This window comes from Lactuca sativa, chromosome 6, assembly GCF_002870075.4.
Source record: "Lactuca sativa cultivar Salinas chromosome 6, Lsat_Salinas_v11, whole genome shotgun sequence".
In the NCBI taxonomy this organism is placed as follows: domain Eukaryota; kingdom Viridiplantae; phylum Streptophyta; class Magnoliopsida; order Asterales; family Asteraceae; genus Lactuca; species Lactuca sativa.
In genome coordinates this window covers 147196490-147215134 of record NC_056628.2, presented here as the reverse complement: position 1 = coordinate 147215134, position 18645 = coordinate 147196490, and positions in this window count along the sequence as shown.

The following is an 18645-nucleotide window of genomic DNA, read 5'->3' as shown; positions in this document are numbered from 1 at the left end:
AACTTGGAAACAAGTAGAATCGAAGGATAGTGTACTTAGATTTCACATTGGTATGTGAATTCTACAACTATTTAACTGTAATGACTATCCATATTCGGATCATTCCTTGAATTGAACATCTTTACATTAATTATGTAGATTCATCTTGCACTTGACCTAGTAGTAGAAATTAGGTCCGAGTCTCATAGGAACTTAGGTCAAAGTTGAAAACTAGGACTAGTATACTTGATTCTTTCATTTCACTTGAATCTCGGAATCACTACATAAAATACCAATAAACCGACAAAAACAAATCCTCAATATTTTCATAACTATAAAAGAGTTATAATACCATAAAATGATTTGAAGTCTCAAAGATTCAATTTATATTGATATCCAAAGATTTATTAAACTCCAAAACCCTAAAAGCCATAAAAACTCATATTTATAAACTTTAACTTCAAAAGTTCTATAAAAATAATTATGAACCTTATAATATTATCTTATAATAATTAAAATTATGAAAATGAATTCAAGGAAAATAAAATTTAAATCATTAACATTTATCCTTAATTTATAAATCAAAAATCAAGGTTTTATGAATAAAAGCTTGATTAGAATACATATTTTATAAAAGGATTGAGATTTTTATAAAAGATTTGGATTTTATAAAAATGGAAGAGAGAAAACCTCCCTCATAACTCTAAAATTTCGTTCTCCCTTCCCCAAGTCCACTCTTCCCCAAGACATTAATCATTTTACACCAACTCCACACCCTATCTTTAATTTTGCTTACACTCTTTCTCTCTCACACTCTCCCACTCATTTTCTCTCTTCTTCTCTCTCAAACTCACAAAAATTCCAGCAAAATGCAGTCATTTTTACTAAAAAAAACTTCTCCATTTTGAAGTGTTCATCAAGGTAAACCCGAAAATCCTTCATTCTCCACTCATTTTTCCTTCATAACTTTGTGTTTTCGTGCATATTTTCTACTTCTACACCATTCTATGGATGGATTATGAATCATACATTTATAACAATGATTCTTATTATGATGGTGGTAGAATTTCACCCAAAAACCAACATGCATGTGATGATCATCAAGCTTAGATGCTAGATGATCAAAGTAAGTTGTTAAAAAGCTTTCAAATATGTCATAAAAGATGTATTCACAAATAAATATCAAAACCTTCTTTTCTACTCAAATCCGATTTTCCCAGAATCCAGACAATAGAACAAGATGATCTGGAAAATCTCAGAAAATAAATCATTTTTATCGATTTATTGTTATTTTTGCAAGAAAATAGAGCAATAATTCATATAAAATACTTTTTATGGTCAATAAATTCTGTTAAATTCTGGATATCACCTATGCACTGAGTAAAGACTTTTCATGAAGTTGCATGCATTTATAAGGCTATTTTATGTTGATTTCTAATTTATTTTTGTAGAAGAGAGATAAACAGAAAAATATAGTTAAGAATGTCCAAATCCATATTTCATAGTTTTTGCATCTTCTAAACATCATAAAGTATCCATGAAAAAATTTCCAAATTTTTCCAAGACAATTTTTTATTTTTCCCGATTTAATGAATGTTTAAAGGATTAAATTGATGAAAAATAGCAACACTTATGAAAAAAATTATGAAACTTTACCAAAACATCTTATATTACATTAGGATGCTATATAAAAAGTTGGATGATTTTTCTCTTTTGTGTGCTATTTTGTTTCTATTTTCCTAAGATTAAATACACACAAATCCAAAAATCGGACTCCATTATATGAAAATCACATTTAGTATTTTTCCCAGTTTATATACACTCTATATAAAGTTTACAAAAAGTTTGGTACTTTTCCCTAACTGTTTAATAATTATTCACGAATTAATGCTTATTTAAGTGAATAAAACAAAGAAAATATCTAAACTGTTTAGAAACCAACTTTTTCATTTTTCCCAGCTTTTATATATGAAATAATAGTAGAATAAAAAGTTTGGGGAAGATTTGAAACTATTTTCTATTTATCTCTATTTTGATAGAATAAATACACAAAAATCTGAAAAATCGTGTTAAACTATTTGAAAAGATAGTTTACTATTTTTCGCAGATTATATATGTTTCATATTAGTGTTGCACAAATTTTGGGGGAATTTTCTTAACTGATTGATATTTTTCATTTGAAAAAATGGTTATACATATCTAAAATCCATGAAAACTTATCCTGGAAACCCTTTAGTACTGTTAGAACCAAAATGCAAAGTTTGGTAATTTTTGTTAATTGTTTCGTATTTTTCATGATTTTATGATTATTCAAGAAAATAAAATGCTGAAAAATAGTTATACAAATCGAAAATTCAATAAATTTATATTGGGATCTTTGACTTCAGATAGAATTAAAATACAAAGTTTGGAAATTTTTTGAACTAAATTGATTTAGTTTTTGAAAAATTAATCATTGAAACACCACCTAAAATGTTAAATTTTAACATTTTAATAGTGGGGTTTTCCACTTGAATTTGTTATACAACAAATTGATTCATAGAAATCTAAATTTCATAGAAAAATGTTTGTAACTTATCAATATCAAAATTTTGACACAATATTGGCATAATTCTATTGTAGAAGTTAGGCATGCTAGTGTTAGATTTCGATTAGAGACTCACTAGTGTATACCATGATTTTATGATTATTCAAGAAAGTAAAATGGTAAAAAATAGTTTGACAAATCGAAAATTCAAGAAAACTTATATTGGGATCTTTGACTTCAGTTAGAATTAAAATACAAAGTTTGGAAAGTTTGGAACTAAATTGATTTAGTTTTTGAATAATTGATCATTGAAACACCACCTAAAATGTTAAATTTTAACATTTCAATAGTGGGGATTTCCACTTGAATTTGTTATACAACAAATTGATTCATAGAAATCTAAATTTTAGAAAAATGTTTGTAACTTATCAATATCAAAATTTAGACACAAAATTGGTGTAATTCTATTGTAGAAGTTATGTATGCTAGTGTTAGATGTTGATTAGAGACTGATTAGTGTATACCATTATTGTAGGAATCGGTAGTGGTACAAGTGGAACTTAGATCAAGGCATCATTCGCATCATCTCAATACACTGTGAGTATTCACGACTCCCCCTATTTTTGGTTTTCACATTTTAGGGTGGAAAAGCATGTTCGAAAACTATTTATTGTTCGTTGTATTTAAATTGATTTGTATCAAACTTGATTGCTATATTTTGCTATGTATGTCTATGCGACTTGAAACATGAGGCCTTATTGTCTTAAGTCCCTTCCCTTACACTTTACTCCAACCATTAACTCTTTGAGCCAATGGTCATTATGGATAATGCTATTAGGAATTGACAACTCCTCACTCGCCCGATTGCTTTAGTGCATGATACAATATTCATCTATGGAATGATAAGCATAGATCTTGATAGGGCATCGGTCATAGGCTTGGTTGTGAACTCATTGTTTTCTCATATACATACAAACTTGTTACTTATTATAGCAATAAACTTTGTTTTTCATTATAACAACGAACTTTTATTACTAGAAACTTATTTACTTGTCTTAGCAATGAACTTGTTTGCTCTTTATAGCAACAAACTTGTTTGCTCTTTGTACTAGTGAACTTGTTTCCTCATTTGAGCAACGAACTTTGTTTCTCATATTAGCAACACACTTCTATTTTTGGAAACTTTATTAGTCATTTTAGCAAAGAACTTCTATTCATTAAAACTTATTTACTTATTTTAGAAATGAAAATTTGTTTATGAAAACTGTTATCAATATTCTGATTATCTTGATTTCAAACTATATTATGTTATAAACCTGTGAGTACTCACCAATTATTTTTATAGTTGATGCTCGTTTTACATGCTTTTTTAGGAATCATCTTGTAAAAGGCACGTAGAGACACAATACTTGTAGGAGCATTTGCATGTGTTGACTATTAAATACATTGTAATTTCTTTTAAAAAGTTGTTCAAACTCATTGTAAATTTGTAATGATTTTTAATACTATGGTTGGTGTTTTCTTTTAACTTTTGCTATGAAACCCTTTGTACTGCCACGCCCCGTATTTCTGCTTTAGTGAGGTGTAACAGAAATGGTATCAGAGCCGAAGGTTATAGAGAATATTAGTTTTCCTTTGGAGAACCATAACTATAGCCAAAATTTTCAAAACATTTTAAAATACTAAACATACTACTAGTATAACTAATTCAAGTACACATTATTTGACTTTAATTAAGTATAGTCTGGCCAACTATGCTTAATTAAGGAAAATTAAAGCGAGGCTAGAATCGGTTATAGTAGAATTATGTTCAAAACGATTTTCAACTTAAACTTTTGAAAAACAAAAATTTTCGGTGTGCATATGGGCATTCCATATTATAGGCATTCATCTAGGTACACTTAAAAACTACGTGCACTTTTACCATAATGTTTTATTTAGAAACATTCGTATCCCTTATCAAGTGATAGGCTAACCAATTAGGTTATATCACTAGCCACTTTAGGAGTAATCCACTTAGTACCAAGAATGAGTATTCCTTGGTAGCTATTAACTTTAGACGTAAGGCTAGTAGCTAGATAGATACTAGTAAAAATCCTATGTTGAATCCAAAACCAATTATACCTCAATACCTCTTCATCGTTTCGTACTAGAGTTACAAATAGGAAAAACATTCTAATACCGACACAAGTGAGAATTAGAGCATCACGTAAGGAGGTAGATGAGTCGCCACTAAGTAATCACTTGGATACCATTGGCAGGCATTCAGGATTTGACTCATGAGGAGACACGTAGGTTTAACCCATTATTACTAATATGTGAGACCTTCTTTCTATGCTACGAGTTAGCTCTAGGTTGTTTCCACCTTGAGCTTAAAACTTAACATAGGATATCCCTTTGACCTCTATAAATGGCCGTGAAACTGCATTGACACCATAAAACGTTTTACAAACAATTTTTCTTGTCCTTTATTTTGGGGAAAAGACACTGGTACTCGCCTTATACTCGCTGTATTTAGGTACGATCAACTACACTAATCTACCTATTCCTTACTTCTTAATCTTCCATAGAAAAGTTATTTCGCTTCATCAGTTTTATTTATCATCGATGAAAATACTTTATAACCACTTCATACAACTTATGAGACCTTTCCTAACAATGTAAGCCATATTCTCGCTAAAAACAACCAACTTTACTTTTGACAACTTGCTTTAACTTAACACTTTTCTTCAAAACTCAATTTAACAAATAATGGTTTTAACCTTGCTATTTCAATTTCATTTCAAATCCATTTCATAGGATAGATATGCTTTTAAAGGGCATATAAACCATTTTAAACCTTGCTTACCATTTTGGCACGTTTTCGAAAAGCTTAGAAACATTTTCTTTTATAAATGTGTTTAAACTCTATACTATAAAACTTAAACATATGACATTGAGGTTCATATTATGTGTGAAAGCTTCATTGGATCTTCAAACCACTTTTGTTTTGACTCTTTTGACCACTTTCTCATTTAGGCATTATACTTTACTTAAATGTATTTTCTTGTAACCCAAAATGGTATTTTTACAACTTTATACTCCAAATGTGTTTACAAGACATCACTAATGCCTACATTTCAAAACACACCTTATTTGTATATTTTATTACAAATTAGTTTTATAATCTATAAAGTTTCTAAAATTTACAGCATTTGAAAACTTAGTGTTCACTTTTAAATTTCCAGTGATGCACTTTCAACAAAATGTAATTATTCTCTTAAATATACTGAGTTTTACCTTATCCGTTTTAACCATTGTTGGACTCAAGCCTAAAAGGTCAAAACTGTCAAAATTTTCAATTACCAGTTGTAGTGCTTCTTCTTTTTCAAAATGAAGTTTAACTTAATAGATAACTCGTGAATTTTTAGAAAACCTTAGCAAAAACTTTAAAACATCTGCATTTCTATGTAACCATCAACATACATCAAGGATTGAAGTTGAAATATATCTCAAGCTAAGATTTAGATCTACTTACGGATATTGTCCTTAAAATTTTAACAATAGCAATCATTGCTACTGCTACCTTCCTTTTCTTTCTCCCGCACTTGATTTCTTGCCCACCTTCTGATTTTAGATCTCGCACACCCATAATAATAACATAATACATTGTCTAACTTTGGTTCTGTCTATTTTGCTTCTCTTGGTACCATGTTCGTACACATGTAGACTAGAAGTCTACCCTTTCGTTTTGAGCGATTATTACGTTTATAGCCGTGAGACATAATTTTAATTTAGTCCACTTTGATATATTCAATTACGCCTTTTATCATATACATTTTGTTTTTATTTTGAAATCTACTGTAAACAAGTAATCTTTATTTACATTTTCTCTTTCGTTCTAAATTCGGAAACTTGATTTAAAGTGCAATTTTCGTTGTATTTTCCTTACAATTAATACAAAAGATGAATACCCTTGTTCTTATCATTTCTCTAAATCCAGAAAATATATGTGAAAAAATACATTTTCTTATGTTTCTTCTTTTCTTTAATAGTATAAAAAAAGTTTTAAATGTTACGATTATCTATTATTCAAATGATTGTTTTTGTAGGATCACTAAATAAGGATTGCACTATTTTCAATGATCGACATTTTTATACATTTCTTAAAATAGCATTCTACTTTTCAATTTCCAGTGAGTTCCTAAACTCTCAAACATGTTTTCAAAAATATTCTGACTCCTCGTAAACTTGAATTTGTTCTGAATTAAACAATTGGACAATTTCTCAAAAATTATAATATGAATATTTCTATATAAGTTCCCTCGTTGACGAATTAAACCTTTAACATTAATTAATCTCTTTATTATTTTACTACTTCGTTTTATCACCACACATGTATCTTCACTCTCTTGGAATTATTACACATTTTGATAATAGTGAGATTACTTATCGTTTCTAAACACTTATAATGCTATCTAGATAATGTGATTTAAAACATCATAAACTTTCACCGCTTTCATTAGAAACAACGACTCTCTAACTATATTCTTCAATTATGGTTTTATTATAGTAAGAGTATCCATAGTAGAAATTATAGCTTCGGAAATCCACAATGGTTTTGTAATTTCTTTTGTAGACAGGACTTAAATAGCCTTTACATTTGAGATGTACCAAAACTTCGTTGCCTACCCTTAGTACGTATATTTAGGAACTTACCCTTGATCGCTTCTCTTTCATTCATGCTACCCCTTCTTATTTCGGAATATATCTTTTCCAGATTTAGTAGCCAACCCGAAAGTGAACAAATTGTTCCTAATCTCTTCTTTATCAGGTGGCAAATTTACACTTAGTGTTGATTTAGAATGCGACTTAAGGATCAATGTAGACTTAGAACTCAATGCATTTGATGATTCAGAAAAACTTATAACGCTCTTTTAAGTTAGATAATATCTAACTAGATAATCTTTTTCAACTAGGTCGCCGTAGTTGGATCATGGTTTCCATGATTCTAATTCCCCACAATCTAGACGACAAAACTCGAATTAGGGAAACACTGATTTCTCAAAGTCACCACCTCTCCAACTATACAATTGCATTATGCTGAGTTCTAATAGAATACGTCACGAATTGAATTTCATGACGAAATTCATTCAACTGGGGGAGACTGTGACAACCGTCAAAATTTGAGTCGGTTCTAGATTTCATAAACCTAGTTGCACATGTAGGAACGACACATACTAGACTTTGTAACTAGGAGCTATGTTATAACCTACTAGAAACTTGGAAACATGTAGAATCGAAAGATAGTGTACTTAGATTACACATTGGTATGTGAATTCTACAACTACTTAACTGTAATGACTATCCATATTCCGGTCATTCCTTGAATTGAACATCTTTGCATTAATCATGTAGATTCATCATGCACTTGACCTAGTAGTAGAAATTAGGTTCGAGTCTCGTAGGAACTTAAGTCAAAGTTGAATACTAGGACTAGTATACTTGATTCTTTTGTTTCACTTGAATCTCGAAATCACTACATAAAATACTAATAAACTGACAAAAACAAATCCTCAATATTTTCATAACTATAAAAGAGTTATAATACCATAAAATGATTTGAAGTCTCAAAGATTCAATTATTGATATCCAAATATTTATTAAACTCCAAAACCCTAAAAGCCATAAAAACTCATATTTGTAAACTTTAACTTCAAAAATTCTATAAAAATAATTATGAACCTTATAATATTATCTTATAATAATTAAAATTATGAAAATGAATTAAAGGAAAATATAATTTAAATCATTAACATTTACCCTTAATTTATAAATAAAAAATCAAGGTTTTATGAATAAAAGCTTGATTAGAATACATATTTTATAAAAGGATTGAGATTTTTATAAAAGATTTGGATTTTATAAAAATGGAAGAGAGAAAACCTCCCTCATAACTACAAAATTTCGTTCTCCCTTCCCCAAGTCCACTCTTCCCCAAGACATTAATCATCTTACACCAACTCCACACTCTATCTTCACTTTTCTTACACTCTTTCTGTCTCACACTCCATTACTCCTTTTCACTCTTCTTCACTCTCAAACTCACGAAAATTCCAGCAAAGTGCAGCCATTTTTACTCAAAAACTTCTCCATTTTGAAGTGTTCATCAAGGTAAACCCGAAAATCTTTCATTCTCCCTTTATTTTTCCTTCATAACTTTGTGTATTCATGCATGTTTTCTACTTCTACACGTTCTATGGATGGATTATGAATCATATGTTCATAACCACGATTTTTATGATGATGGTGGTTGTATTTCACCCAAAAACCAACATGCATGTGATGATCTTCAAACTTAGATGCTAGATGATCAAAGTAAGTTGTTAAAAAGCTTTCAAATATGTCATAAAAGATTTATTCACAGAATCCAGATAACATAACAAGATGATCTAGAAATTTTCAGAAAATAAATCATTTTTATCGATTTATTGTTATTTTGCAAGAAAATAGAGCAATAATTCATTTAAAATACTTTTTTGGGTTAATAAATTCTGCTAAATTCTAAATATCACCTATGAACGAAGCAAAGACTTTTCATGAAGTTGTATGCATTTCTAAGGCTGTTTTCTATTGATTTCTAATTTATTTTTTTAGAAGAGAAATAAATAGAAAATTATATTTATGAATGGCAAAATCCGTATTTCATAATTTTCACATCTTTTAGACATCGTAAAGACTCCGTGAAAAATTCTCCAGATTTTTCCAAGACAATTTCTTATTCTTCCCCATTTAATGAATGTTTAAGGGATTAAAATGAACAAAAATAGCTACACTTATGTAAAAATTATGAAACTTGACCAGAACATCTTGTATTACATTAGGATACTATATAAAAATTTAAACATTTTTCTCTTCTGTATGCTATTTTCTTTCTAATTTCCTAAGATTAAATACACATAAATCCAAAAATCGGACTCCAATATATGAAAATAACATTTAGTATTTTTTCCAGCTTATTTACACTATATATGAAGTTTACAAAAAGTTTGGTATATTTCTTTAACTGTTTAATAATTATTCACGAATTAATGCTTATTTAAGTGAATAAAACAAAGAAAATATTTAAACTATTTGGAAACTAACTTTTCTATTTTTCCCAACTTTTATATATGTAATAACAGCAGAAAAAAAAGTTTGGGGAATTTTTGAAACCGTTTTCTATTTACCTCTATTTTGAAAGAATAAATACACAAAAATCAAGAAAAAATCATGTTAAACTATATGAAAATACATTTTATTATTTTTCCTAGATTAAACATGTTTCATATCAGTGGTGTACAATTTTTGGTGAATTTGCTTAACTGATTGATATTTTTCATGAATTTATATCTATATAGAGAATTAAATATTGGAAAAATGGTTATACATATCTAAAATCCATAAAAACTTATCTGGAAACCCTTTAATACTGTTAGAACCAAACTACTGTTGCCTTGAGTTTCTTTAGTGTTGTCTCTGCATCCTATGCCTATTTGAAGTCTTTCTTTTCCATTACGTTTTTAGTGTTTTGTAGAAAGGTAATGTCTTTCCCGGCTAACTTTGTTAAAAATCTACCAAGCGCTTCTAACTTGTCATTTGATGCTTGCACTTCTTTGATGGTCTGTTCGATCACAATTGTATTATCGAGTCAGTTTTCTTAGGATTTGCCTTTATTCCTTTTTTTTTTTTTTATCATATGGCCCAAAAACTTACCTTTATCTGCATCGAACATGCATTTTTCAGGGTTCAGCATCATTTGCACTCGTCTTAAGTTCTCAAACGTTTCTTTAACTTCTTTTAAAAAAATTATCGTTCCTTCTCTTGATGACCACGTCGTCTACATTTTCTTCAATGTTTCTTCCAATTTGAGATGCAAAGACTTTGTCTACTAACCTTTGGATGTTTGATTACATTCTTGAGAACGAATGACACTTTTGTATAGAAAAAATACCTCTGTCTGTATGGAAATATTTTTTCTTCATCTATTTATGCATGTGGATATGAAGATACCCTTTGTACTCGCCTAGAAATATTTCCGATTTGTGTCTGCTTAGTGATTCGATTTTCTTGTCTTTAGTCGGTAATTGATAACAATCTTTTGGGCAAGCCTTGTTTAAGTCAGTGAGGTCAACGTACATTGTCCTTTTCCCATCGCTTTTTTTACCAAGACCCGGTTAGCTACCCATGATAGGAATAAGGATTCTTGAGCTATTCCCGCCTTTACTAGCTTTTCTACTTCATTATTTATTGCCTTGCTCCTTTCCCCAGACTGGGATCTCTTCTTTTTTCATATTGGTTTTGTTGTTGATTTTCATAAAGGTTGTGTTCGATGACATGATGTAGTAATATGACCACATCCGTTGGCTTCCAGGCAAATATGTCTACATATTATTGGAATAAGTTAATAAGGCTCCTTCAAAGTAAGGGCGGTAATGTAGAACCTAACCAGATTCCCTGTACCAGGTGCTTGTCCTTGACTATTATGGTTTCCGGTTCGCTGGGATTGTATTGTGGATTTTCTAGTTTTGAGGTACTTGCTTCTACCAATAAGGTTGATGATGGTATCATTAACGGTTCGCTGTATATTGTTCTATAACCAATCAGTGCCTTTAATCCGACTAGGCCATGTATGTTGGAAGTGATTGCTTCAAATATTCTTATTAAACTTCTTCCAAAACTCATGTTATATGGTGATGGGGATTTTATGATGGTGAAATTTATCATCTATGTGTTTTGGGCGTCTTTCTAATGGTCCTGTAAAGTTAGTGGTAATGATATTATTCCTAACGGAGAAAATGAATGCCCCACAAAGCTTGTTAGGTGTGATTCTGGTAGCCTTATTTTCTTTTTACTGTTTCTGGCAGTTTAGAAAAACAATGTTCATACATGATTTATGTTGAATTGCCGTTGTCACAATACATGCGGTAGATACATATGTCATGGACATATCCGAATATAAATATTGGTTCATCTCCATTTCTTATTCCCCACTGGCTTTGTTGTTTTCTAAATAACATGTCAAGGGCCGCTTTGTTGTTTTCTTCATGGCATGTTTTTATTCGTTTTTCTGTTATCACGTTCCATTGTGTTGCATTATTGTGTTCATTACTAATAACTTGGTAATCTTTATTTTTAGTGTTGGCTTTGCTTGTTTTCCTATTATGTGAATAACTATTGGTTGGATGTGATTGTCAATATGAGGCTTTTTTTATGGTTTTGCTAGTATTTCTCATTTTTTTATATGTGTCATTTCCTCTAGAGATTCCCATTTGATGGTTTTGTTGTATTGTTCAGTAAAGTCCCACAGATGGCGCCAATGATTCTACACCTCTTTACCGATTACCAATGAAGGTCCTTTCTTCGTGGAATCTGTGGATTAAAACAAAGGATGTCAGGAGTTATACCGGGGTGGCCCCCCGATATTGCTCACTAATGCTTAAGTGAGCTATGATTCACATATTGCTTATATTGTGAATTAATGATTGCTTTTTTTTGGCAAAGGGTGAGTGTAACCCTCCTTCTTTGATAATGCCTTGCTTTTATAAGCTTTTGAGGAAGAACTCGGATAAGACTATTACCTAGTATCTTGCAAAATACTGGTAAAACAAGTTGTCCATTTGTACTCCTTATGATTTGTTTATGGCGAGTTTCCGTAGCTTGCTTGTTTCGTGGGATATTTTTGCTTGGATTTATTGTCTGGTGTATATTGCTATGTATCAGAGTATATCATTCTGGCCAGGAAAATAGTGGTCCACATTATTGTATTTGGTAACCCGGGTTGGTATTCACTATTATGCCGACCCGGGTACACCATTAACCAACGTGCCACATGTACTAGCCTAAGGGTAACTAACCACATACCAACTCTTTATTACAAAGACTATCTAGAATTGGAAATGATGTCTTTCAATACCTTAACCTCACTTATATATTTGAACCACAAAAAGTTATTTCACTTATGAACCCTTTGCATGAGATGTAAAGATGTACATGATCAACAAAACTCCTTAACATCATTTAGCATGCAACTTCATATAATCTAAATTTACCATCAAAGCATGCAATCATCATAAACATTATAATCATCGTAATATAGTAACTAGCATAAAAATCTACTTTCATCACAAGTCATCACAAATCATATAAACTAATGGGTGGTTCCTCTCTCCACAAGAGGAGAATATTGTTGTTTTTATTTCAAGTGTATTTACTTGAGTCGTCATTAGTTAAAAAAATCACAAGAAAACAATATAGTAGGGTTCATTCAGACTTTAATGCACTAAAAATATTGAAAGTTGCTTAAAGGCATGCATAAGAAAGTGAAAACATTATCAGGGGAAAATGTATAAAAAATAGGTAAAAAATATTTAATAAGTAAAAGTAATAAGAAATTACATTGCTGCCATGCAACATCTGCATCATGCATCATATAGGGACATAATAACACGAATTGTATTAGCTACACATGGAGGCAGAAGATGCACCATATAGGGACACAATAACATGAATTGTATTAGATACAAATGGAGGCAGAAGATGATGTAATTCCTTTTCTAATTTTTTTCTCTAACACATTAAAGCACCTTCTTTTTTCAAAAACAACTTTCAAAAACATCAATTTCTGCCCCTTCTTTTTTAGCTCTAACCTGCAAAAGAAAGGAAATAAAATGCTCGTATAAACAACTAAAGTAATAAAAGATTAGAAGAACTTTAACTTTTAGAGACATTTGAAAAAGCCTTTTCACAATGGAGAAGTGTTGAGAATAACCAATATGTTATTGAAAAGGTACCTTAAGCATGCCATATATGCTCATTTTCTTGGTTTTAAGTTTCAAGGAACACGGGGACTAATTGAAGTAATGAGCCTCCCAAGATTGGGAGGCTCATTACTTCAATTGAGATAATGAAAAATCATTTCATTTTTTATTTTTTAGTTGGAACTTTTGGAGGTTCTCTAAAAAAGATAGCGAAAAAAAATTATCCCTAGAGTCGAGACTAAGAGGAATGTATAAACCAATGCTTCCATAGATTCGATCATGGTTAGGTTCCATTTGTATACTTGGTGGAATTTGGCATATCTTAACCAAACCCTTCGCATGGGCTCGACGAGCACTTTATGGTCTAGAGAGGCTTACTTATCTTATAGTTTAGCGGATATATCTGTCTTTGGTTTCATTGCTTGTTGTTTTGTCTATCGAAGTTGATTTGCTTTATATAAAGAGAATCTCAATGAACTTCTATGAAATGATTTCACGGGATTCAGCCATTTGTATTGATCGTGGAATATCATTGAGAAATAGGAATCCATGTTATCAAAGGATTTCCAACGATTATTTCTAGTATGGAATGAGTCAATCATCCACTTTGGTATCTTATTGAGCAAATGGTGATATTGTTCCTCCATTGATCAAGAATTTAGATTTTTGGCATGTCTCATGATCATCCAATAAGAAGGGTTTCAATTTTTTCAGATGAACGGTTTGAAGACCTATTGATTCTAAAAACTGTGGATCATTCGGACCTTTCAATTCATAGATATAGATCCCGGACCTATGAATGGGGATATTCCCGAAACTGACAAACAAAAAGGGAAGTGAATTAGACAAAAAAAGAAGCAACATGGAAAAAAAAGAAACGAAGTGGCTTAGACAAATCTTTTTTGTCGATAACCTCAGACCAATCAATCGAATATTGATTAATACGTAATCAATCGAACGCTACTTGAAAATGACTCTTCTGCTCAGAAACGAAATATTCCTGAAAATTCTTGCTCCCAGTGGACCATTTGTATCTATATGCATCAGGGTCCCGATTCATGTATCTCTTGGTTCGAGAAAAAAAATAAAACGATCAAACCATCTCTTCTGACTCTTTTTCAAATCTAATAAATGTTGGTTCATCATATATTTATTAGAGTACTATGATTCAGAGTATCCTTTCCTATTTGATCCCTTTGAATTCCATATTTGAAGTTGCGATCGAATCTATTCATTAAAAAGAATCGATTCAATACATTTCTTATATACCTATGGGTGCTATGTTGGATTTGAATCAGATTTCGGATCAATCTATATTGATTGGCTGCCTCCATTATGTTGTTGCTAGCAAATACCACTATTTTTGGTTTTGGCTCTTCCCTATCATTCCTGCAGGAGACCCGGACCTTTTTTTTTTTTTCTGATCCTTCGATAAAAAGATTCATTCTCTTCATAAAAAATAGGAAACATAACCAATAAAACCAATAAAACTGTCGTTTTCCATTCATACCTGGAGTTGAATACCCCATTGACCATATGTAACAACTTCCGGTGGAAACCAATCTAGATGAATGGTGTTGTAGAGAGATAGAGATGTATGTAACCTGTAAATGTATCAATCAAGAATTCAAACATAGCTATTTCCTTGGTATATATATATATATATATATATATATATATATATATATATATATATATATATATATATATATATATATATATATGAAGATTAGAACCACAAACTGATATCATCTTTTGTATAATTATATGAACTAATATCATCATATTTTTACTTTTGAGGTGTATGAATCTTACAAAGTTCCATTGAGGAAGATGCCATAACCTCTAGATGTAAAACTAGTCAATTCTTTTCAATATTTCTACACAGTGACAGATACGGTGGTGCCACCTTTTCCATTGCAAAATCCAAATGACACACAACATTTTAAAATTAGGAACGGATTAACCAAACCTCTACCAATTAACCTAGATTAATTGCTTAATTCAATATGCCTTATTTGTAATATTTACTTACCAACCTTTTTTAAAGAATTTATTAGGAATTAGTATTTCTTTCATTTGACAATGAGACAAAAAATCATTAGATTTTCAAAGCAACACAGAATATGGTTTAATATCAAATTGATTATTGCTTTACATACCTTCTAGCATGAATGTGGTATATTGCAACCTTGTATGATGTAACAGGCCTAAGGTCCCCGTTAAGATCACGAATCTGTCAAGAAAACTAAAAAATCATCAAATCCATACAAAAACTAATGAAATGTTTGAAAAGCTAAAGGATTCAATCATAGTAATCACAATAGACACATATGGTTCTTCTAGAGGCAGACTCCATTCTAGATTAGCTCCAAGTAATCAGTGAACTGTAAAGTGTTGTTGTATCTGCCTCATTTTTAGTGTTTTCTTGTAAGTTTAAATGTCTTGAGTAAGTAATTAAGTTTTATATGGTGTATCAAGTAAGTATACATGGAGATATATGGTGTTTTTTTATTAAGTTTTAAGTATAATTGCTTAAGGACTTTTTTGGTCAGCAGACCTAAGGTCACCATTAGGATCACGAATCTATAACAAAACCTTAGATATCTGATTTTCATATAAAATAATACACACATAAGTAGTCTAATTATCAAACAAATAAAATTTGGAATTAGGTCAAACGTAAACCACTAGTAAGAAAGAAAATATGACCTCTAAGACATCGAACAATTTATCCAGTTGTTCATAACCATGATACTCTTTTTATTTCAAAAATAACTTGGTTTGATTGTTTTAAAGAGCTCAACTTCATATAGCTTCACAAAAATAGAGTGAATATAAATTCATATATTCACTTTCCACCATTGATATTCTTAATCAGTGTAGTCAAAATAATATTTCAGCTACACATTGTCTCTGCAACCAAATCTAATACAATCATGCGCGAAATAGTGGAATTGAGCGTCTTCCTTCTAAACATAAGTATGAAGACGGTCACATTTTACTAAAGAAAACAGGTTTATGTAATTTATATTACTTGTTGATTTAAGAATTATGTAGAAAAAAGATAATAAAAAACCTGAGTCATCACAATCCGATAGCTGCAAGACTGTATTGGAGCACCGTGTAGGAAAATAACAGTTCCAGGTGGACTAAGCATGGCATCAGGTGACCCTGAAAGGCCCAAGATTTAAATTCCATGAATAGTAAGAGTATTGATGTTCATTTTGAGTCTTTGTGTGTGGTTTATACCTGCTTCTCTGACAAACCATCTGAATCCTCATGATTTGATGTAAGAACCATATTCCCTTCCCATATCTTTTATTCTCTATACAATCAAGTCACAGATGTTTAACAGATTGTATGAAAAATCCAAATGTGTATATAATTACAAGAAATCACTTTGTGAATGGAAGTAGATAATGGTGGTTAGTGATTATGATTTTGTGTTGTACGTTTGTTATTATAATTGAAAATCAAGAAGCAAATGAAAATCGAAAAATGTAAGAAGTGGTCTTGGTGGTTGTTCATTGGATATTGTGATGGCGATGTCAGATTTTGGTGAAAGAAGATGAAAATGGAGAGAATACGTTGATGGGTGTGTATTCGTGTTTTGTATTTCAAATCAATGATAAATACTATAACGTGAATACAAATATCATAAATAAAAAAGATAGAGCACAAACCCTCTTTGGCTTCGCCTCTGGTTTGGTTTTATAGATCTTGACTGATCTTTAACCCTCTACATCACTCCCTAATAATCCCATCATTGTCGAAATAAAGAAGAATTGAAAGAAAACTGAACGAAATCCTTGATTAATCAACATTCAATCTGTTGTCCTAAGGTTGGATTTTTCTGGTTAAATCGCGCGGAAGGCGGAAATTCGAGGAAGTGTTTAGCAGTCGAAAGCCGGTAAAAAGGTGGAGAGATTTGAAACAGAAGGTTCAATCATAAATCGAAGAAGACGCAAAGTTATGTTTTACAGACCAACAGACAAACTAATTTTTATCTAATAAGCTAGCTAGTAATTGATAAAATAATCATATATGAAAAAAAACTAGCTTGTTAGATGCTAAATGTAAAATAACATAAAAAATTTTGATTATATAATTAAAAGCTAAAGTTATATTGTATGAAATATTATTATGCAACTTATATTGTATGACATGTTAAATATGCTCAGAAGCTAAGAGTAATATTTTTTCCTACCAAGACAAATAAACATATATAGAAGAAAATAAACATACAGGGAAAATGAAATTTGATATCATATTAGTTATGTTATACTAAAATACCAAACTTGTTTTATTTAAGTATTTATAAATATTTAACATAATAATTATAAACTAATAAAATATCTATCTATTATATCTTATTTCTATAAATGAAGAATTTTTTTCTTACACTACATGTATTTGAAACTTGCTAACTCTTCAACTTCGAATTTAATATATTTAATTTATTAATTAAAATATATAGAAGGTAGATGATCATATTAATGGTATATTGTAACGTTCACATTTCTCGCTATGCATTAGTTATAAGAATTATAAAAAATGTATTTATGTCGGTCAACAATTGTAATCTTTTATGAATCAATAGAAGTGAATTATTTGTGTGTGTGTGTGTATATATATATATATATATATATATATATATATATATATATATATATATATATATATATGTTATGTGTATGTAATGCTTGTATAAAAACATATTTTGAAATTTAATAAATAGGAATAAAGTGAGCGTCAAAACTAAAATATTGTTTAGGACATATAATCTAAAAGAAAGTTGTAGTAGTCATGATGGTGATTTCATACATATAAAGAACGGCTAAATCTGACTTTGTATGTAGAAGTTATGATCATTTGAAGTTTCGCTTTCAACCCTATATGACAAAGTGCGTTGTAAATAGTGAATCGGAGATAGGTTGCTTATTAGCCTAAGTAATCTAATTGAAAGTCATAGTAATCGTAAAATCGAGAGTGTGTGTATAGAGAACGTCCAAATCTGACTTCATACGAGGAAGTTATGATTTTTCAATGTTTTAGCGCAACTATGTTAGCACATAAATCGAAATTTGGATCGGTTGATTTTTAGTCGAAACAATTTTAACGGGAGTTTAAGATCTCATGAATAGGAACCCGTTGAAATAATGACAGTCGAGAACGGAGTCCGTACGAAGAAACTATGAATTTTACACGACCTTTTGCAGTGTAAACTTCTTAGACTGTTAAATTTAAGATCAGCTAAGAATTAGCCAATAGAGTCTAATGAAATTTATGATACTCGAAAATATCTACGCGTGAATATAAAGAACGTCGAAATTGGAGCTCATATGAGTAAGATATGAA